The sequence below is a fragment of the Camellia sinensis genome, chromosome 10, assembly GCF_055761805.1.
Source record: "Camellia sinensis isolate YWXY chromosome 10, ASM5576180v1, whole genome shotgun sequence".
NCBI classification, from domain to species: Eukaryota; Viridiplantae; Streptophyta; class Magnoliopsida; order Ericales; family Theaceae; genus Camellia; species Camellia sinensis.
Genome location: NC_138970.1, coordinates 64,075,082 through 64,097,510, shown reverse-complemented (window position 1 = coordinate 64,097,510; position 22,429 = coordinate 64,075,082).

Here is a 22,429-nt window from a genome sequence, read left to right as displayed (position 1 = left end):
CGAGCGATTTGTTGCTTTCTTAAAAACTTTCAAAAACAAAATATTTTGCGCGGTCCTGCGAAGACCTGTGTGGAATCGCTCCTGAGATTGTGCAGCCTAGGATCACTCTCAGCCTCGAGACTCGACCCCTTGCTTTCAAACCTCGAGCTCGGACTCAGAAAGTTCAAAGGTCAACCATAATGTGAGGCCTGTGTGGCCGGATCCAGAGCAGCCCGTGAATTAGCAGCAACAAGTCAGATCAAGAAGCTTACGAAGCTAGAACAGCAGCCATTCTCCTGGATTCAGATAATTTCAGGATCTCAAAACCATTTGGCATGGACTTGTTACACTTTTACCCTTTGAGAGGCTCGCTGGGCCGAAAACCCGGAAGGGCGACCCAGGTAAAAGTTAGAGCAAGAGAAAAATACAAAAAAAAGAAGCAAAAAATGCAAAAGAAAAGAAAAAAAAGAAAAAAAAATGCAAAAAAAATGCAAAAAAAGGAAGAAAAAAAAGAAATGAAAAAGAAAGAAGAACAAAGCTCACAAGGTCGAAAACCCGCGACGGGCGCCTTGGCAAAAGTTAGAGCATAAAAAGGAGAGGTTAAATACCCGAGCGTAGCTTAACCCCGAACTACGTAAGGCTTGATTCCCATCTTTGGGATATGTAGGCAACTTCATTCTGAAGTCCAGCCGTAAAACACTTCAAATTCGATTGTGTCCATGCGATGGTTTTGGTCATCTTTGTCTTCTCTGTATCTGAGAGTCTGGTTGCGTTCGTCGCTCTGAGGACTGCCCATAAAGCGCTGCGGTGCCATCCAAACAAGGGGCAACTTTCCGTTGTCACTCGATGCGCTGCAAGGCCATTCAGGCAAGGGGCAGCTTCCCATCGCCATTCCATGCGCCGTGGCGCCATTCAAACAAGGGGCAACTCTCTGTTGCCATTCAATGCACCGCGGTGCCGTTCAAACAAGGGGCAACTTTCCGTTGCCATGCAGTTCCCCTCAAGCAAGGGGCAATTTTCCTTCGAATCCGAGGTTGTGCATCTCGAGAGTAGGTTCCGTACTCGTTGAGCAGTGGTCATTTGCAAAAATAGTTTTTGAGAATTTTTACTAAGGCTGACTAATCTTCTCGAAAAGTATTCCATTTTTAAAACTGGACCACTTCTCGGACCCAAAAAAGGAAAACTCTCAGTGCTCACAGCCTAACTTGCATGATTTTAAATCAGAAAATCGAACAAGCATGTTAATCTAACTCTCATTTTGGTCAAAATTTTTTAAGAGAAAACTAAAACAAAAAATGGTCAAAATGATGAACTAGGGGCACAGTTGAGTCAGGTGTTCTGTCTTTTCCCCTTTGTCAAAATACTTGCCAGGAAGGGCACTCTACTTGTCGGAAAGGGCACCGTATTCGCCAGAAAAGGGCACAACAAAAGGTAGAAAGCTCTCACATCCTCCAAGCAACGAGGTATCAAGCAAAGTGCGAAGCACGAACTAGAATGGGGCAAGATATTCCACTCCATCATCTGGACAGATCTTATCACGTCCAAACTCCCCAGCAAAGCATCATCAACTGATGTTAGCTGCAGATTTGCTACACACCCAGTTGTAGCGCAACCCTTCCGTGGGAGGAATTCACTAGCTGTGAGCGGAAGAAAGAGAATCTAGCAGAATGCTAGAGGTACGAGCCCACAATTTGCTGTTTATCCATCAACCACCTAGGGGAGGGATGAAAAATGAGAGATCGAAGAATAGAGAGATGTGCGATGAGAGAAAAAGTGAGAAAAGGGCTTTTTCAGAAAAATAGAGCTTGAGGGTCGAGTGATGTGAGGATCACAAATGAGAGAGGGTGGGAAACACTACCCGGTGAAACAGGCTCCCTGTGCACGCCTGAGTGTCATGTCTTTTTGTTTTATCTCGATTCTTGTTTTGAGTCGTTTCGAGTGTTACTCGATGTGTCTAGGTTGTGTGCCTTTTATTTCCGTGTCGAGTTGTCTTGCTGTGTTCAGTCGTAGGCTCGATACCCGGTCAAAAGCTCATTTATCAATTCCAAAATAAAATCATTTTGCGCTCCGAGTGCCGTGCCGTCCTCCACATCTGGGCAAAACAAGATTCGTTCTTTCATAAAACCGCAGGGTTCAACCCAGGTCATGTCAGAACAGTAAAACTAGGACCTATCTGAAGCTATATGGGTTCCAGACTACAAAGCAAAAGCAAAAGAGGAAATGTCGGGTATCTGAGTTTGTTTCAACTTCAGTAAGTTCCGAGACTACATTCCGTGTGTACCCCTTCAAGTCTTGCCAAATACTCCGAAGTATGAGTGCGCCTCTACCTCAAGCTCAAACTCAAGCCTACTTCAGTGCCAGAACGGTAATCAAAGTGCTCCCTCAGAAAACCAGCCCCTGCCAGATGCATCTTGGCTGTGTTTGCCATGAGTTCCTAGGAGACCAACTGCGACGGTGGAAACTAGAGTTCGGACGACTATTGCCTAGAACGCAAAGGTTTGGAATTTCCGAGACTAAAGTCTGGTTTAAATACCCAGGGGTCTATCCTCGACTTGAAATCTGTATGGCAGCCCCATAGATTGAGATAGCATGCGAATGCGCCTCGATTCTGGATACTGAATCAACCTAGTCTGTCACCCCGTTGGAGAATAGGGAAAGTTGTGAACATGGCCAGGAAGGAAAGGTAGTAACTGCGGTTTAGAGGTACAATCAAGAAAGTGCAAGAAGAACCCACCCTTTTCAGCTCAAAATGTTTCTGCGGGATTTTCAACTCATGTCTTCGATGTGTAGCTCATCGTCAGTCGGCATGCACGAGGTGTATCCTTTTTATGTATCTTGACCCCTCCGAGAGGTAAATCGAAGGTTACGTTTGGAAATTGGTCTACTTAAGGCTTGTATTCCCTTATTTGGCATTTTGTTTCAAATATGCGTTGTCACGCACACTCCCCTTGCATTGTTTTGCATCCTTCCACCCGCATTGTTATGCACTTCTCATGCTTGCATTGTAATGCACGTTCCAATTGCATTGTTTTGCACCCACTTCACTAGCATTGTTATACCCATTCATTGCATTGATTATGCACATCTATCTCACATTGTTATGCTCAATTACTTGCATTTTTATGCACCAATTCACTTACAATTATCATTCTTTCTCCTCGCGCGTGCGACGGGTTAGACTCTCTTCGGTTAAAAGCATTCGGAATACGTTCCAATGCTCACACCATCCTGAAACGCCGGGATACGTCCCTATGTTTCTCCCTCTTCGGTTAAAAGCATTTGGAATATGTTCCAATGCTCACACCATTCTGAAACGCCGGGATACGTCCCTATGTTTCTCCCTCTTCGGTTAGAAGCGTTCGGAATATGTTCCAATGCTTACACCATTCTGAAACGCCGGGATACGTCCCTATGTTTCTCCATCTTCGGTTAGAAGCGTTCGGAATACGTTCCAATGCTTACACCATTCTGAAACGCCGGGATACGTCCCTATGTTTCTCTCGCTTCGGTTAAAAGCGTTCGGAATACGTTCCAATGCTCACACCATCCTGAAACGCCGGGATACGTCCCTATGTTTCTCCCGCTTCGGTTAAAAGCGTTCGGAATACGTTCCAATGCTCACACCATCCTGAAACGCCGGGATACGTCCCTACGTTTCTCTCACTTCGGTTAAAAGCGTTCAGAATACGTTCCAATGCTCACACCATCCTGAAACGCAGGGATACGTCCCTATGTTTCTCCCTCTTCGGTTAAAAGCATTTGGAATACGTTCCAATGCTCACACCATCCTGAAACGCCGGGATACGTCCCTATGTTTCTCCCTCTTCGGTTAAAACCATTTGGAATACGTTCCAATGCTCACACCATCCTGAAACGCAGGGATACGTCCCTATGTTTCTCCCTCTTCGGTTAAAACCATTTGGAATACGTTCCAATGCTCACACCATCCTGAAACGCCGGGATACGTCCCTATGTTTCTCCCTCTTTGGTTAAAAGCATTTGGAATACGTTCCAATGCTCACACCATTTTGAAATGCCGGGATACGTCCCTATGTTTCTCCCTCTTCGGTTAAAAGCGTTCGGAATACGTTCCAATGCTTACACCATTATGAAACGCCGGGATACGTCCCTATGTTTCTCCCCCTTCGGTTAAAAGCGTTCGGAATAGGTTCCAATGCTCACACCATTCTGAAACGCCGGGATACGTCCCTATGTTTCTCCTCCTTCGATTAAAAGCGTTCGGAATACGTTCCAATGCTCACACCATTCTGAAACACCGGGATACGTCCCTATGTTTCTCCTCCTTCGGTTAAAAGCGTTCGGAATACGTTCCAATGCTCACACCATTCTGAAACACCGGGATACGTCCCTATGTTTCTCCTCCTTCGGTTAAAAGCGTTCGGAATACGTTCCAATGCTCACACCATTCTGAAACACCGGGATACGTCCCTATGTTTCTCCCACTTCGGTTAAAAGTGTTCGGAATACGTTCCAATGCTCATACCATTTCGAAACACCAGGATACGTCCCTATGTTTCACATTCCTTGCGGAACACCGGGATACGTCCCTATGTTTCACATTCCTTGTGAAACACCGGGATACGTCCCTATGTTTCTCCTTCTTTTGTAACCTTGGGATACGTCCCTAAATCTTGGGATACGTCCCTAAACACCGAGATACGTCTCCATGTTTCTTTGCATGATCATTGAGTAATGTTCGGCTCTGTGCATATCGCTTTGCATTTTGCCCCCTTGCCTGCGGGCACGTCTCTGTTTATCTTGTATGTTTGTCTAAGTCTTCGGCCTTGTCAAAAATGGGTCGTCTCTAGGCTTTGACATTCACTCCCGTCACTTATGACTTTCGAGTTCTGTCAAAGAGGGGCAACTGTAGATACCCCATTTTTGACCGACCTTAAGACTTAGATGTCACCAGTTGAGCGCTCGGTGATACTACATATTATGCTCGTTTAGAAGTCTCAGAGTCGCGGCCGTGAGCCCTGCCTCCGGATTTCTGAACCCTCTTCTGTGCCTTGCCTCGGTTTGCGAACCAGACTCGGTTTTCTCTATTTTCTTTTCCTGAGGGGAGGGAGAGGTCCCGTAGACCATCTCTCAGTGGCCGTAGGCTACGTTTCGTGGTCGTAGGCCATTTTGCCCATTTGGAGTCCGGTTTTCGATTTTTCAGAGCCGTTGGCCGTGTGCCTCGGTTCGGGACCGCTTAACCATCTCCGTTTGCTCCAGTCTTTGGCATGCATCTTTTTTACTCCCTTTTGAGGGACACTGAGGTCTGAGATACCCATTTCGTGGTCGAACACCACTCCCGGTGCCTAACAGCCAGTTTTCGGGGCCTCAGGCAGCGCGTTTCGGCCCTCGAACCTTCATTTTGCATCGGTTTGGGCTCATTTTTGGTGGAGACCTTATTTTCACTGTTAGAAAGCTTGTAGGAGGGTGGGAGGCCAGCAATTTTGCTGAAAAGCCAACTTCTTTTTGGTCAAAAGTGGTTCAGCATGAATCCGGGAAGGAGAAAAATCTGCGCGGCTTCACCGAAACGGGCGTAACTCTTTGCACAAGAGGAATTAAGATATGAGGCCACCACCATTGGAAAGCTTACTTCCGGGGCTTCATTTTTCACTCAAGAATCTCCCAAGTCCAAGTCCGGGGGGGGGGAGATGTGGTTGGTTGAAGTCTGGTTGGACCGAATCTGCGCGGCTTCACGGAAAAGGGCATAACTTTTTCTACAGGAGGAATTTTAATGCAAGGTTTGTGCCATTGGAAATCTAACTTCTGGGGCTTCATCCGAGGGGGTGGCCGGTCACTTTTTTCCCTTTGACCTAGCCGGCCGGCCACTTTTTCTGGTCGGCCGGCCACTTACCTGGTGGATGACTTTTTTTTCTCCCTTTTAAACTGGCCGGCCATTTTTGCCCCTGTGAGTGCATTCCAGCCATGTATTTGTTTTTACACTACACCCATGTCCGAGGGTTTGGCCATTTTGGGGGGAAACTTGATTTGTTTTTCCCTCCTTTTTTCCCCCTCTTTTCCACCCCTTTTGCTTATATATACAGCCCCTCTCCTTCAGATTTTAGGGTTACAAAATTGCTTAGAGGCTCTTGCATGCATATCTCCCTCCATCTCTCTCATTTCCTTCAAAAAACACCCAAGCCCTACACCATTTTACACTACAACCCATAGCCCCACCATCACCACTCCATTCCAGCAGCAAAGGAAGGGATTCCAGCAGCTTAAAGTCATCAAATCTGGTCCAAGAAGCAACAAAAGTGTTGGTCTTCAAGGGTAAGTAGACTTTCCCCCTTTTGTAGCTCATTTTTGCGCCAATTTCTTAGCCAATTTGCTTATTGTTTTGGGCACTGACATTAACTGAAACTAGGTCTATTTTGAGCTATTCTACATGTTTGTTGAAGGGCTCAACCCTCTTTGAGAACCCTATCTCACACTTGTTTCAATATCTCTTTGTATGTCAATATTCTTGCATGCTTCACTAACCTATCATTTTTCTATTTTTGGACCATGATCAGAACTGAAAGTGGCCTTATTTTGACCTTCTTAACATGTTTTATTAAGGGTCTTTGCTTGTTTGGTGAATGCTTTGTATACCTCATGTTATAGCCACTTTTGAGCCTCATTTTGCATTGCATTTCTAGCATGTTTGTATACTGATTTTGGGGCTGCCATAAACTGTAAATGTGCATATTTTTGTCCCCTCTTCAGTGTTATAGAAGACTCTTTTTCTGTTTGGGCTTTGCATCTACCACTTGCTTCTTTGTCCATTTTTCGGTCCAATTCTTGCATAAGAGCTTAGCCATACCTATGTTTGTTTTTGGGGTTTTTACAGTTCTGTAAAGTGGCTTATTTTGGGCCCCTCTTCAATGTTGTTGAGGGTCCTAACCTGTTTGGGGTCAGCAGCTGTGAGTTGCTTCATAACCTCATATTTAGGGCCATTTTTGCATACTAGTTTTGCCCTATTTATGTTTGCTGTTTGGCCATTCTTTGAACTGGAAAAATGCTTATTTTGGGGCTTCCTTGCTACTGTCTATTCATTGCATGTCCATATTGTGCATGTTTGGTATAGCTATAGGCCATTTCGGGTGCCAAAATTCATGTTTCGGGACTATTCCATGCATCGGGTGTACTTTCGCCTCATTTCGGGGCTGTTTTCCCCCACATTTCAGTGCTGAAATTCCATTAGCATGTTTACATATCATTTTCCAAGCCATTGCATTGCATATGCCATTGCCTCGGTTTCCGTGCCCGTGTGCACGCATTTTGAGGCGCTTCATTTTCATCCATCGGCCTCTTATGTGAGTGTGGCTGAGGCTCTCTCATGTTAGTATAAGTCCATGTTGCATTCTATATGCCATTTTAGCCATATTGCATTGCATACGCCATTGCCTCGGTTTGCGTGCCCGTGTGCACGCATTTCGAGGCATCTCATTTTCACAACATAGTGCATACTAGGTTGTATCTTAGTTGCATTCATGCATGTCATGCATATTGCATTGCGTTCGGAATAGGAGTTAGGCCGGGCGCGGGAAACGAGGTGCGTTTCGTACTCCGAGTGACGGAACGCATCTCAATTCCCCAGTCACCGACACTCCGGATTATCCATGATGGAGTTAGGTTTTGTTTTGTTTTTCATGTGCATTCATTCTATATATTGAGTTGCACAATTCGACCCCTTGGCCATCATGCATCGAGATGCGTGATTGGTGGCACGAGGATCGAGGCATGCATACATTTTGTGAAAATACATTGCTATGCCCCTTTCCTGCTCTCTGTTGCAGCAAATCAAGAATCAGCGGTCTTCCGAGGCTTGGCGCGCTTTCCAAGAATAATTGAAAAATAGAGGCTAATTGGGGCATCCCAGTGGATTTCCGCGCAAGGCAACCCGGGCATGCATCATTCATCAGAGTCAAGGCAGTCCCTGGCTTGCATGCCAGTTTATAGCTTTCTTAGTTAATTTGTAAATTAATTAGGAATTTGTACATTATTTGGACTGTATTATTTGGACTGTAATATTCTTTTATTCAGGACTGTATATTTATTTGGACCCTCTGCGCGGGGGGGCACAACTGTAATAAGTGTGCGTGTGTGTGTGTTGTATGTTTTCCAACCCCACGTCTTTCTCCCTTTTATTTATCCGCTTTTGATGGTTAGATTAAGGCATATTTCAATTAGCATACAGTATGATAGCATGTTTGCATTCATTCATCTGTTTTGCATGCACCGGGCTCGGCGCATCATACTAACTGCATTGTACTTTCAATTCCAAATTGAATACATGTTAGCTGTTGCATCTCATATGCCATGTTTAGAATAGCCGAGCCTGCTATAGTTGCATTTTGCATGTGTTGCATTAGGCATTTCTGTATACTTAGGATTCATGCATGGATTTCTAATGAATGTCTGTTTTGGCTTGGAGTACTCGGTAAGTTTTATGCTTTAGCATCCTTGCATGCGTGTGAGTGAATGCCATGAATAGCATGCTTACCATGAGGCTAAATGCTTATGTGATATAACTGCCTGAATGCCTGTGGGTGAAGGTTGGGTTACTTGGATTGGAATAAATCATCAACTGTATGTTTTAAGCCCACTAGATAGTGGCAAAACCATCTTTTCCTAAGCCCACCTGCGGGTGGCAAAATCTGCATTTTAAGCCTACTTGCGAGTAGCAAACCACCTTTCAAAAACAAACATGAAATGTTTTGTTCCAATTCAAGCGACCCAGTCTATACTTGTATGCTGTGCGCATCACATAGTAAACCTAGGCTAATAACCGGAATAAGAACACACAATGTTTTCAAAAATAGATATCATGGTTAGTAGAGGCCGATCTTTGATCGGGCGAGCGGGGGTGCTCACGAAGTGACCTTCCCCAATCGTACCCAAGTTCCCAAGCCGAGGCAACTTTGGTGATGACGGACACGTGGCCTTAGGCAAATGAGTCAGGGTTTCCTAAATTTCCCCAAAATAAAATATTTAGGTGGCGACTCTGTATCTGGCAAAGCAGTCCATGTTTGGCACTTCTTTCAAAATCTGTTTTTCTCAAAACGATTTGCCGGATTTGGACTCTTTGGTTCAGACTTAGAACCGTGACAAATTTCAGAGTCCTGAGCTGTAGTGACCCCAAATGAACAGAACGGGAGCTCGTTCCTCCTGGGGCATTCGGGGACGTCTACAGTTTCTGGCGACTCCGCTGGGGATTTAGAGAACTTGACTCGAACTCATGATATCTATTTTTGACTACACTTGTGTGATTCTTTGCATTGCATTTGCATTGGTGCGCCTAGGACACCGTGTTTGCCATCTGCTATTCCTGAACGGTTTGCCGGAGGCTTGTCTTGTCAAGGCATGACCATAAGGCTGACCGGTTGTGGGCTCTACCAGTATGGGAACACAAACCCCGGTTTTACTGGGGCACCCTCTTTGACCATTCGACCTAGTGCATATTCGGATCCATAGTGACCATTCCAAACTAGGACAGGTTGCTTACCCGTTTATAGGTTGTTTGAAACTGCTGTGTGCGTAGTGAAACCCTAGCTCCTGACAAAATAGGACAGGGAAACCCTACCCCAACATAGGGGTGTTTTGGCTCTCACTTATCTGTTATGTGCTTTAGAGTGCGTCTCTACAAGAATGCATGTATCAGTTTACAAGTTTGGGCATCAGGCCTGCGGGCACCAGTTCAGTATTTAGGAGTCAGCTTTACCTGTGGGTATCAGACTCAGATTTGGGGCAGGATTTTGGGGCAGAATTCAGTAGAGAGTACACTCACTCAGCTTTGCTCATATGGGTTATCGTGAAATCAGGCTGAGGTGCTGTCTGTTTTCTCTTTTGCTAGGGTAGTCTTGGAACCATAGCTTCGGAAGGCTCCGATATCCCCCGAGGTTCATCGAACTTGTGCTGATAGACTTTGTCAGGTCAGAGATTCAGTTCAAGGGCAATCAGTGTTCCTTTGCCAGAGGCAGGGTAAAAGGGCCAGTCGGGCACAAATCACCAGTTCAGCAGTTACCAGATCAGTGGCCCTTATCCACCCCACCAGTGAACAGTCAGGCTGAGGTCTCAGTTTCTACTGCAGGGATAGATACCAGTCAGTCAGATGGATCAGCATAACACATCAGGGATGGAGGCAATGATGCGCCAGATGCAAGAAAGTATGAAACTCATGCAGCAAGATGCTGCCCGTCAGGCGGAATTTGCCAAACAGCAGGCTGCGATCATGGCTCAGCAGGCCGAGCTCATCACCAAGCTGCAACAGCAAAGCGGCGCGTCCGCTTCACAACAAGTTCCTCCCCCAGCAGGAGCTCCAACACCTGGGGAGACACCAAATGTCCAGGAAGGTACGGACATTCCGGTAGGGCCGGCTCCGCCCCCAATTTTACCCCAGCTATCCAAAACACCTACCAATCTACCGGACTCTCCCTTCGAGTTCGAGGTCGACCCCACAATGTTGAAGTTGAGCAAGCTTGAAAAGTTGTTCAAGAAATCCCAAGGGGTAAAGTCTATCCCGGGCATTGAGGACGGGTACACCGACGCAGCTATAACTCTGCCGGACAGGTTCAAGATGCCTCACATCGACCGTTTTGATGGGTCAGGAGATCCCATGGTCCACCTGAGCTTGTTTTCAGATGTTTTGCGCCCGATGGGCTTGACAAGATTACAGAAGCTCTCCCTTTTTGGTAGGACCCTGTCGGGTATTGCGGTCACCTGGTATGCCAAATTGGAGGATTCAGTGAAACGAAGCTGGGAGGAGATGGCCGAGGCCTTCGTCGCACAATATTCATACAATACCCAAATCGAGATTACGACCCGTGATCTTGAGACGATGAGGCAGGAGCCGAAGGAGAGCTTCTCAGAATTCGTAGCCCGCTGGAGGGCCAAGGCTTCAATGATGACCCTTAGGCCCACTGACAAAGATCAAATTCGGATTTGTACCCATTTGCATGCTTAGTATACTTGCTTTGCATTCCTCCATTTGGCCTAGAATTGTATCTTGTGTTTAGGCCATGATTCTTGCATGTGTTGGCTTGGTTCCATGAAGATGTTGGCATTATTTTACCATGTTTAAGGTCTGTTGGCCATTCATTTTAGTCATGCTTGCTTTGTTTGGTGTCATCTCTTTGTGTTTTGGCTTGTAAGCTTTGAGCATATTGACCTCTAGCATGCATAACTATGACCGTCCTCATGATTTGGCATCATTTAGGACCATATTTCAGTCCATGAATCATGTTTATATGTGTGCATGTGTGACCTCTTTCATGCCTTGAGGGTGTGCCCTTTTATGCCTAGATATGAGCTTTGGTGCACACATCCCTATGGAGCCACTTAAGCTGCCATATTAATGGGTTTTGGAGTCCATTTTTGCATGTTAAATTTCTGTTTTGGCTTGTCCAAGTCATGCCATGAGTGGTCATGTTGGTGGGAGTGAAGTGCCTCCTTTTTGTGCCTTAACCTTAGGACCATTGGCTTGCTTGTTGGCATGGGTATTGGTCCACCTTTTAGGCACTTTTGGCCACTGTTTTGGGGTGGATCAAGACTTGCCCCTTTATGGTACAAGGCTCTCTTACATGCTTGTCTTATGTCCATTGCATAATTGTCTCATCAAGTGTGGTATTGCGTTGATCCTATTGCTTAAAGTGTCCATATTTACATTGCATTTGCATCTTGTATGCCTAACATTGCATGCTTGCCATACTAGTTGCATGACACTTGGCATGCCTTGCATCTTGATATCATGTTGCATTTTGAGCCATGTTTGCATAACATGCATTGCATTACTTGGTTTGGGGTGTCAAACCAAGTGTGAGGGTCAAGGGGCGTTCACACCATAAGTGATGTAACGTGCCTTAACTCTCGGTCACCGAGGCCTTTGACTTCGACAGGATAAGGCCTTGGTCCTCATTTGTGTGTTGCATGCATTTTTTCATCAAATGGCAAGCTCGATCTCTTGGGCTATCATGCACCATTGATGGCTCGAGCATCGAGGGCCATGTTCCCCTGAGTTCAACACATGATGGGAAACATGACCATGCTCACATGTGCCTGAAATCCCATGCCATATGCTGTCTGTTCTCTGTTGCTGTCAAAACTGTCTCCTGCAGGAAGTTTCTGTCGACCGGCATAATTCAATGCCGACCGGCCATTGGTGAAGGGCCGATAAGTCCAAAAGCAGTCGGTGGAAAATATGCACTGCCGGTGGGAATTTCCCCCAGCCGGTGGTCCTCTGCAGTATGCAATAAACCTGTCCCAACACTTTGGAATTTTTCAGAGAGATAGGGCAGTGTAAACAGAGACAGCCTTGGTATGGTACAGACTTTCCGGGCAAGGCTGGTTCGAGCATACATCATTCGCGCATCTCGAGGCGGAGGCTGTGGCCATCTCTCTCCTTCATTTTGCATTCTTTCTATTAATTAAGTAGAAATTCTGTAATAATTAATTTATTTGTTATTCGGACTGTAATATTTATTTGTACCCTCCGAGCGAGGGCAAATCTGTAATAAGTGTGGGTGAGTGTGTGTATGTCTTCCAATCCCCACTTCTTTCTTCCCTTTTATTTACCTGCTTTGATGGTTAGTATTAGCGCACGTTTAAATTAGCATACCTCATGCAATGCATGCGTGCATTCATACATTTGCTTTGCATGCACCGGGCTCGGTACATCATGCTAACTGCATTTGTATTTCAAATTCCAAATTGAATACGTGCATCAATTGGTTGCATTTCACATGCCATGTTTAGGTTAGCCGAGCCTACTCTAATTGCATCTTGCATGTGTTGCATTAGTCAACTTGACATGAACTAGGACATGCATGTTTGCTAACTAGTTTGTTGTTTTGGCACGGAGTACGATGTAAGTATTTTCGCTTTAGCATATTGCATGCGTGTGAATGTTGCCATGATAATGTGCTTATCATGTGGCTAAGTGCTTATATGAGATAAACTGTTTGAATGCCCGTGGGTGAAGGTTGGATTGTTTAAGTTGGAAAAACTCGTTGAAATCCGTGTTTTAGCCTACTTGCGAGTAGCAAATTCCAAAGCGCTTTTCAAAACAAACGGATATGCAATGCTTGTTTCCAAATTAGGCAATCTAGTCTATACTTGTTTGCTGTGCGCATAACATAGTAATTCTAGGCTAACAATTGGAATAAGAACATATAACGTTTTCAAAAACGGATATCACGGTTAGTAGAGGCCGATCTTCGGATCGGGCGAGAGGGGGTGCCCATAGCTAACCTTCCCCAATCGTACCCTAGCTCCCGAGCCGAGGCAACTCTGGTGATGACGGACATGTGGCCTTCGGCACCGAGTCAGGGTTTCCTAAATTCCCCCATTAAAAAATATTTAGGTGGCGACTCTGTATCTGGCAAAGCAGTCCATGTTTGGCACTTCTTTTCTAAAATCTGTTTTCTCAAAACGATTTGCCAGATTTGGACTCTTTGGTTCAAGATTAAGAACCGTGACACAAATCGAGTCCGAACTGTAGCGGGGTCCCTCGCGGACGCGTCTACAGTTTCTAGCGACTCCGCTGGGGACATTAGAGAGCTTGACTCGAACTCGTGATATCTCATTTTGATTTCATTTATGTGTCTCTTTGCATTTGCATTTGCATTGGTGCGCCTAGGAACATAGTGTTTGCCATCTGCCATTCCTGAACGGTTTGCCGGAGGCTTGTCTTGTCAAGGCATGACCATAAGGCTGACCGGTTATGGGCTCTGACAGCATGGGAACACAAACCCCGGTTTTACCGGGGCACCCTTTTCGACCATTCGACCTAGTGCATATTCGGATCCATAGTGACCATTCCAAGTTAGGACAGGCTGCTTACCCGATGTTAGGTTGTTTGAAAACTACTGAGTGTATAGTGAAACCCTAGCTCCTGACAAAATAGGACAGGGAAACCCTACCCCAACATAGGGGTGTTTTGGCTCTCTTTACTTGCTATGTGCTTTTAGAGTGTTGCTCTACAGGAACGTGCATATCAGTTTGCAAGATTGAGTATTAGGCCTGAGGGCATCAGTATCAGTTTATGAGAATCAGTTATCTGCAGGTATCAGGTTCAGTTTTGGGAACAGAGATTTTGGGGAACAATGATCAGTATCGAGGAACAGTGTGTTCAGCTTACCAACTGTGTATTATGGATACCCAACTGTGCGTTGTGTGTGTTTATTTTTATGCCGTTATGCTGTCCGGTTGTTAGTATATTTACTGTTTTATTTATCTTTTTGCTAGGTAGTTTAGCATCATTGCTTCCAACCCGGTAGATATTCCCCAAGCACTCTGGATCAGAGGTCGTCGGCTCCATCGATCTGAGGATCTGGTAGACAGACAGCCGGTGTACCACTCTCTACCCCCGGTTACTAAACGGAAGGCAACTAGGCAGAGGGCATCAGTTCAACAGTAAGTACAGAGGGCTTTATCTACCCCACCTGTGTACAGTAGGGATCAGGATCCTGTTTCACCCGCAGAAAGGGAACATACACCGACAATTCAGTCAGAACAGAGCAGCATGGCTAGTTTAGAAGAGATGGTGCGCCAACTCCAAGAAAGCATGAAAGTAATGCAGCAGGATGCTGTCCGACAGGCAGAATTCGCCAAACAACAAGCCACAGTTATGAATGAGCAAGCGGGGTTAATCGTGAGATTGCAGCAGCAAACTGGGGCGTCAGCTTCACAGCAAGTCCCTCCCCCACTAAGGGTTCCGATACCCGAAGAGACGCCAAATGCCCGGAATGTCCAGGAAGATACAGACATCCCAACAGGGCCGGCTCCACCCCCGATTCTGCCTCAACTATCCAAGGCATCCACTCCTATCAATCAATCGGATTCTCCCTTCGAGTCCGAGGTGGACCCCGTGGCATTAAAAATGCGCAAGCTTGAAAAGCTATTCAAGAAATCTCAAGGTTTGAAGTCCATTCCGGACATTGGAGACGGATACACTGACGCAGCCGTGACGCTGCCAGATCGGTTTAAGATGCCACAAATTGATCGTTTTGACGGATCTGAGGATCCCATGGTACACTTGCGACTATTTTCAGACGTCCTAAGGCCAATGGGCCTCACTAGACTGCAGAAGCTGTCTTTATTTGGCCAGACCCTATCGGGTGTAACGGCCACGTGGTATGCCAAATTGGAGGATGACGTCAAGAGAAGTTGGGATGAGATGGCTGAGGTCTTCATCATGCAGTACTCATATAATACACAAATCGAGATCACGACCCGGGATCTCGAGACAATGAGGCAAGAACCCAAGGAGAGCTTCTCAGAATTCGTAACTGTAGACACCCCATTTTTGACCGACCTTAAGACTCAGACGTCACCGATTGAGCGCTTGGTGATGTTGCATAATGTGCTTGTTCAGAAGTTTCAGAGTCGCGGCCGTGAGCCCTGCCTCCGGACTCCCGAACCCTTTTCTGTGCCTTGTCTCGGTTTGCGAACCAGACTCGGTTTTCTCTGTTTCTTTTCCTGAAGGGAGGGAGAGGTCTCGTAGACCATCTCTCAATGTCCGTAGGCTACATTTGGTGGCCGTAGGCCATTTTGCCCATCTCGGAGTCCGGTTCCCGGTTTTCGGAGCCGTCAGGCCGTGTGCCTCGGTTCGGGACCGCTTAACCATCTCCTATTGCTCTGATTTTTGGCATACATCCTATTTCATCCATTTTGAGGGACACTGGGGGTTGAGAAACCCACTTCGAGGTCAAATACAATTTTCGGTGCTTAACAGCCCATTTCCGGGACCCCGAACTGCGTGTTTTGGCTCCGGAACATTCATTTTGCAACGGTTTTCGCTCATTTTTGGCAGGTACCTCTGTTTTATCACAGGGAAGGTCACTGAAGGGTGGGAGGCCAGTAATTGTTGCAGCAACCAATTATTTCTCTTCCGGAGCCTCCCGGCGCCCGTTTTTCGCACTTCCGGGCTAATGTTGAATACCTTAGAGCTAGCGTTGCCAACTTTCAACCACATATCTGTGATCTACACATCTGGGAGGCCACTAAAAGTTGGTGGCCGGCCATTAAGGTCACCTGACCCTTTTGACCCCTTTCTTCCGGGCTAATGTTGAACCCCTTGGACCTTTTTTCTTGAACTTTGAACCACATATCTGTGATGTACACACCTGGGAGGCCACTAAAAGTTCATGGCCGGCCAGTAAGTCAACTTGACCCTTTTGACCCCCTCTTTTCGAGCCATTGTTGAACCCCTTGGGCCCACTTTCTTGGAATTTCAATTACATGGTTGTGTTGTACACACATAGGGCTACCTCCCCAATACCTGGCCGGCCAGAAAAGCTTGTTGACCCTTTTGACCCCTAGCCGGCCGGCTAGGGGGTGTGGCCGGCCGGCCACCTCCAGCAAAAGTGAGCGGCCGGCCGTGCTCTCCTCACTGTACCCCTTCCAGCTGTGGGGCAATATCCCCCAGATATTTTCTGTATCCGGGGGATATTTTGGGAGAGAGTTATGCTCTCCATTTCACCCCCCTTTTACACCCCTTTCTTGACCTTATAACCAGCTGAGGGTCTTCTTCTTTAGGGTTAGAAATTTTCCTCTCCAAGCACAAACCCTAAACTCCATTGTCTTCTTCTTCAATTCTTCAAAAAACCCTAAGTCCATAACCTTCATTCCTTCTACACCACCAAGCTCTACCACCACCATCTCATTTCCAGCAGCAAGGAGGGATTCTTGAAGGCTAAAGAAGCTGCAAATCAACCCAAGAAGCAACAAAAGCTTGGATCTTCAAGGGTAAGTTACACTTTGATCCTTTTGACCCTTTTTCTTGAGCTATTTCTAAGCCTCATCTCTTTTTGGTTTCAAGCTTCGGCCCTAACTGAAAAGGGCCATATTTTGAGCTCATCTTCACTTCTCATTAAGGGCTCAACCCTGTTTGAGCCCTCCATAATACACTTGCTTCATTGATCATCTTGTATGTCATAGTTTTGCATGCTATTTTTGACCCATGAGCAATTTATTTTTGAGCATGTTGTAAACTGATATGAGGCATATTTTGAGCCCCTCTTCAACATTGGAGAAGGGCTCAACATTTTTTGGTGTTTCCATATGTCACTTGTAGTTATATCTCCTATTTGGCCCAATTTTTGCATAAATTAGTAGCCCTCTTTGCTTCTGTTTTTGGACCTTGGTCCGAACTGAGAGTGGTCTTATTTTGGCCTATAATTCATGTTTCATTCACACTTTTTTTCTGTTTGGTGATTATTTTATATACTTCATGTTATAGCACCTTTTGAGCCTTGTTTTGCATCACATTTTTAGCATGTTTGTATACTGATTTGAGGTCTGCCATATACTGTAAATATTCATATTTTTGGTTCATCTTCAATGTTATAAAAGGAAATTTTTCAGTTTGAGTTTTTCTTATACCACTTGCTTCATTACCCCTCTGTTGGCCCCTATTCTTGCATGCTATTTTTGCCATACCTATACTTGCTGTTTGGCCATGTTTATAACTATGAAAGTGCATATTTTGGGACTGTCTAGCTTCTGTCTTTGCATTGCATGTCCATATTGTGCATGTTTGGCATGGCTATAGGCCATTTCGGATGCCTAATGTTGCATTTCGGGGCATTTCCTTGCATTTCATGTCATTTCGCTTCATTTCGGGACTGTTTTCCCCCATATTTTGTTGCTGAAATTCCATTGGCATGCTTGCATATCATTTTTTCCATATTTCATTGCATTTTATCACTGCCTCGGTTTGCGTGCCCGTGTGCACGCATTTCGAGGCACTCCATTTTATCCGCTGGCATCCGATGTGAGTGTGGCTGAGGCTCACTCATGTTGGTATAAGCCCATTTTTCATTTCCATGTCATTTCATTGCATTTTTTCACTGCCTCGGTTTGCGTGCCTGTGTGCACGCATTTCGAGGCACTCCATTTTATCCGCCGGCATCCGATGTGAGTGTGGCTGAGGCTCACTCATGTTGGTATAAGCCCATTTGTCATTTCCATGTCATTTCATTTCATTTTTGCACCGCCTCGGTTTGCGTGCCCGCGTGCACGCATTTCGAGGCACTCCATTTTATCCGCTGGCATCCGATGTGAGTGTGGCTGAGGCTCACTCATGTTGGTATAAGCCCATTTTTCATTTCCATGTCATTTCATTGCATTTTTGCACCGCCTCGGTTTGTGTGCCCGTGTGCACGCATTTCGAGGCACTCCATTTTTATCCACCGGCATCTTATGTGAGTGTGGCTGAGGCTCACTCATGTTAGTATAAGCCCATATCATGTTTCCATGTCATTTGCATTGCGTATGCCATTGCCTCGGTTTGCGTGCCCGTGTGCACGCATTTCGAGGCACTTCATTTTCTGCCATCGGCATCTTATGTGAGTGTGGCTGAGGCTCTCTCATGTTAGTATAAGTCCATGTTGCATTTTTCATGACATTCGCATCGCTTTTGCATCGCCTCGGTTTGTGTGCCAGTGTGCACGCATTTCGAGGCACTTCATTTTTATCCGACGGCATCCCATGTGAGTGTGGCTGAGGCTCACTCATGTTGGTATAAGCCCATTTCTCATTCCCATATCATTTCATCATATCATATCATTGCCTCGGTTTGCGTGCCCGCGTGCACCTACATCGAGACACATATCATTGCCTCGGTTTGCGTGCCCGCGTGCACGTACTTCGAGACACATATCATTGCCTCGGTTTGCGTGCCTGCGTGCACGTACTTCGAGACACATATCATCGCCTTGATTTGCGTGCCCGCGTGCACACATTTCGAGACACACATCATTTTCTCGGTTTGCGTGCCCGTGTTCACGCACTCCGAGGCATTTCATTTTCATAGCATTCTGCATTTTCTCAGTTTGCGTGCCTGCGTGCACGCATTTCGAGGCATCTCATTTCATAGCATTGTGTACGTTAGGATTATATCTTAGTTGCATTTCATGCATATCATGCATATTGCGTTGTGTCCGGAGTAGGAGTTAGCCCGGGCACGGGAAACGAGGTACATTTCGTACTCCGAGTGACGAAGTGTGTCTCAAATCCCCAGTCACCGACACTCCGGATTATCCATGATGGAGTTAGGTTTTAGCTGTAGTTTCATGTGCATTCATCCTATATTGAGTTGTGCATTTCGATTCCTCGGCCATCATGCCTCGGTATGCGCGATTGGTGGCACGAGGATCGAGACATGCATATATCTGTGCAAATACATTGCTATGCCCCTTTCCTGCTCTCTGTTGCAGCAAAATCAGGAATCAACAACTTTTTGGGACTTGGCGCGCATTTCAAGGATAGGTGTAAACAGAGGCTAATAGGGGCATTTCGGTGGATTTCCACGTAAGACAACCCGGACATGCATCATCCGTCAGAAGCAAGGCGGTCCCTGGCTTGCACGCCAGTTTTATTTGCTTTCATAGTCAATTTATTAATTAGAATTTTGTAACACTTTGGACTGTAATATTCTTTTATTCGGAACTGTAACATATGGACTGTATATTTATTTGGACCCTCCGAGTGAGGGCACAACTGTAATAAGTGTGGGTGAGTGTGATGTATGTCTTCCAACCCCACGTCTTTCTCCCTTTTATTTATCCGCTTTTGATGGTTAGATTAGGGCATGTTTAAATTAGCATACAGTATGACAGCATGTTTGCATCATTCATCTGTATTGCATGCACCGGGTTCGGCGCACCATACTAACTGCATCGTACTTTCAATTCCAAATTGAATACATGGTAGTTGTAGCATTTCATATACCATCTTAGAATAGCCGAGCCTGCCATAGTTGCATTTTTGCATGTGTTGCATTAGGCATTTCTGTATACTTAGGATTCATGCATGATTTCTAATGTAATTCTTTGTTTTGGCTTGGAGTACCCGGTAAGTTTTATGCTTTAGCATCCTTGCATGCGTGTGAGTGTTGCCATGAATAGCATGCTTACCATGAGGCTATGTGCTTACATGATTTAACTGCCTGAATGCCTGTGGGTGAAGGTTGGGTTATCTGGATTGGAATGAATCATCAAAATGTTTCAAGCCTACCTGCGGGTAGCAAACCGTTTTCAAAAACAAACAAGAAGTGTTTTGTTCCAATCCAGGCGACCTGGTCTATATTTATATGCTGTGCGCATCACATAGTAACCTAGGCTAATAACCGGTACAAAAACTCACAATGTTTTCAAAAATTGATATCATGGTTAGTAGAGGCCGGTCTATGACCGGGCGAGCGGGGGTGCTCACGAAGTGACCTTCCCCAATCGTACCCAAGTTCCCGAGCCGAGGCAACTTTGGTGATGACGGACACGTGTCCTTTTGGCACCGAGTCAGGGTTTCCTAAATTTCCCAAAATAAAATATTTAGGTGGTGACTCTGTATCTGGCAAAGCAGTCCATGTTTGGCACTTCTTTCAAAAATCTGTTTTTCTCAAAAACGATTTGCCGGATTTGGACTCTTTGGTTCAGACTTAGAACCGTGACTGACGAAAGTCGAGTCCGAGCTGTAGCGAGGTCCCCCGCGGGCCTGTTACAGTAACCAGATGGCGGGCAAAGGCTTCGATGATGGCCTTAAGGCCCACGGACAAAGACCAGATTCGGATGATTGTGCGCAATCTTCAGCCGAAGCTAATGCAAAAGATGATTGTACTCCCCTTCCCTACCTTTGCTGATCTGCATGAAATGGGGGTGCAGATCGAGGATGCCTTAAAACAAGGCCTGATTGATAACGACCGGGAGCAACCCCGCAGAACTTTCAATCGTAATACTAATGCAGGTCCGAGTGGCGCTACAACTACCAGGACCTCCGAAGTGAGTATGGTCACCACCAACCCTTCCCCAAGAACTATGGCAGCCACACCATTCTCCGGTGCGTCCGGAAGCAACCCACAAATAGCCAAATACCCTCCCAAAAATACCAGAACCTTCGCTCCGCTTTATATGCCCCTGTCCAAAGCTTTGGGGGTTTTGATCAGAAAAGGGTATCTGAAGCCCCTAGAGCCGCGGCCCTTACCGGAAAGACTCCCCGCTGCCCACAATCCAGCCAAGTATTGTGCGTTCCACCAGCAGCACGGTCACGACACCGACCTGTGCTTTCGATTGCGTCATGAGATTCAAGATCTCATTGATAACGGGGTGATTTTACCTCCTGAGAAACCCAATGTTACTACAAATCCTCTCCCCACACATAACCAAGCTCCACCACCCAAAAGAATCAATTTCATCCACACTGGGGTCGTGTCCTACGATCCTAGTATCTACATCACACCCTCCTACTTGCCTAAGCCGGAGGTTTTCCTTCCTAATTGCACCGATTTGTGCATGATGGACGTCTCCATAACCCAACCCAAGCCAGTGGTGGTGACCATCGAGAGCAGGAGAGAGAAGACTCCAAAGGAGAAGGGGGTTATTGAGCCAGAGTCTGCGGAGTCTGGGAGTGATGTTGGGAATGCTTATAGTCCGAGTGACTACATTTCACCAATGGGCCAGAATAGACCAGATGTGGAATTTCCAGCAGAAGGAGAGCTGTGTGCAATCCAAGGGGACAGTCCAGGACAAGGAACGGATGATTTGACAGCTGTGGAAGAGGATCTTGCCAAGTTCCAGTTTTACAATAACCAAGATCCAGAAGACTCAGCCATCAACTGGTTCGATTATGAGGAATCGGCAGAGGCCACGGGATGGTTGGACGATCAGCCAGATGTGGTAGGAGAGTTTTAGTTAGAACAAGGCCCGGCAGGGGCAGGAATGTCAATAACAGCCGAGAGGGTCGAAGAACAGAATACATCGCCGGAGAGCGCCAGTGTCGAGAGTTTCGCTCGGGAATGGAGCATTTTGAGTACAGGGATCATTGAACAATCTACTGCATTGACACAGTCAGAACAGGAAAGATTCGAAGATTCTGAGAGGATCAGGAAGGCAAAAGCCCACGTGGGGGTTGAGACTGCCACAGGTACAAAAATGGAGAATGCTGCGAGCATAGGAGTAAAAGGTACTGCAAGTATCGGAACAGTCATGCCAGAACCGGACAGGTGCCTGTCAGCTGCAGATGGCATGTGGTGGGAAGACGATGATCTATGTCTTGCCCACACGGACGAGGATTGGGGAGGTAACCAACTAGATGATACCTGGTATATCGGCGAAGTCGATCACATGACTAGGAGTGGACGGTACTTCAAGCCTCCACACCTAGATCAACCAGAGGCGTCTGGAAAAGATAAAGAGGCAGAGAAGCAAAAGGAAAAGCAACTTGAAGATGAGGCTGTATTGAGACAATTGAAGAAGATACAAGCAGACATCTCCATCTGGGGGCTGCTTATGGCTTCTCGAGTACAAAGACAAGTTGTCCTTACAGCCATGGACAAAGCCAAGCTTTCTATAGACACCACGCCCGAACAGCTGGTGGGCCTAGTTTTTTCGGGAGGAAGTTCCCCGGCATTGACCTTTTCTGACAAAGAACTGCCACATGAGGGTGCGAACCATAACAA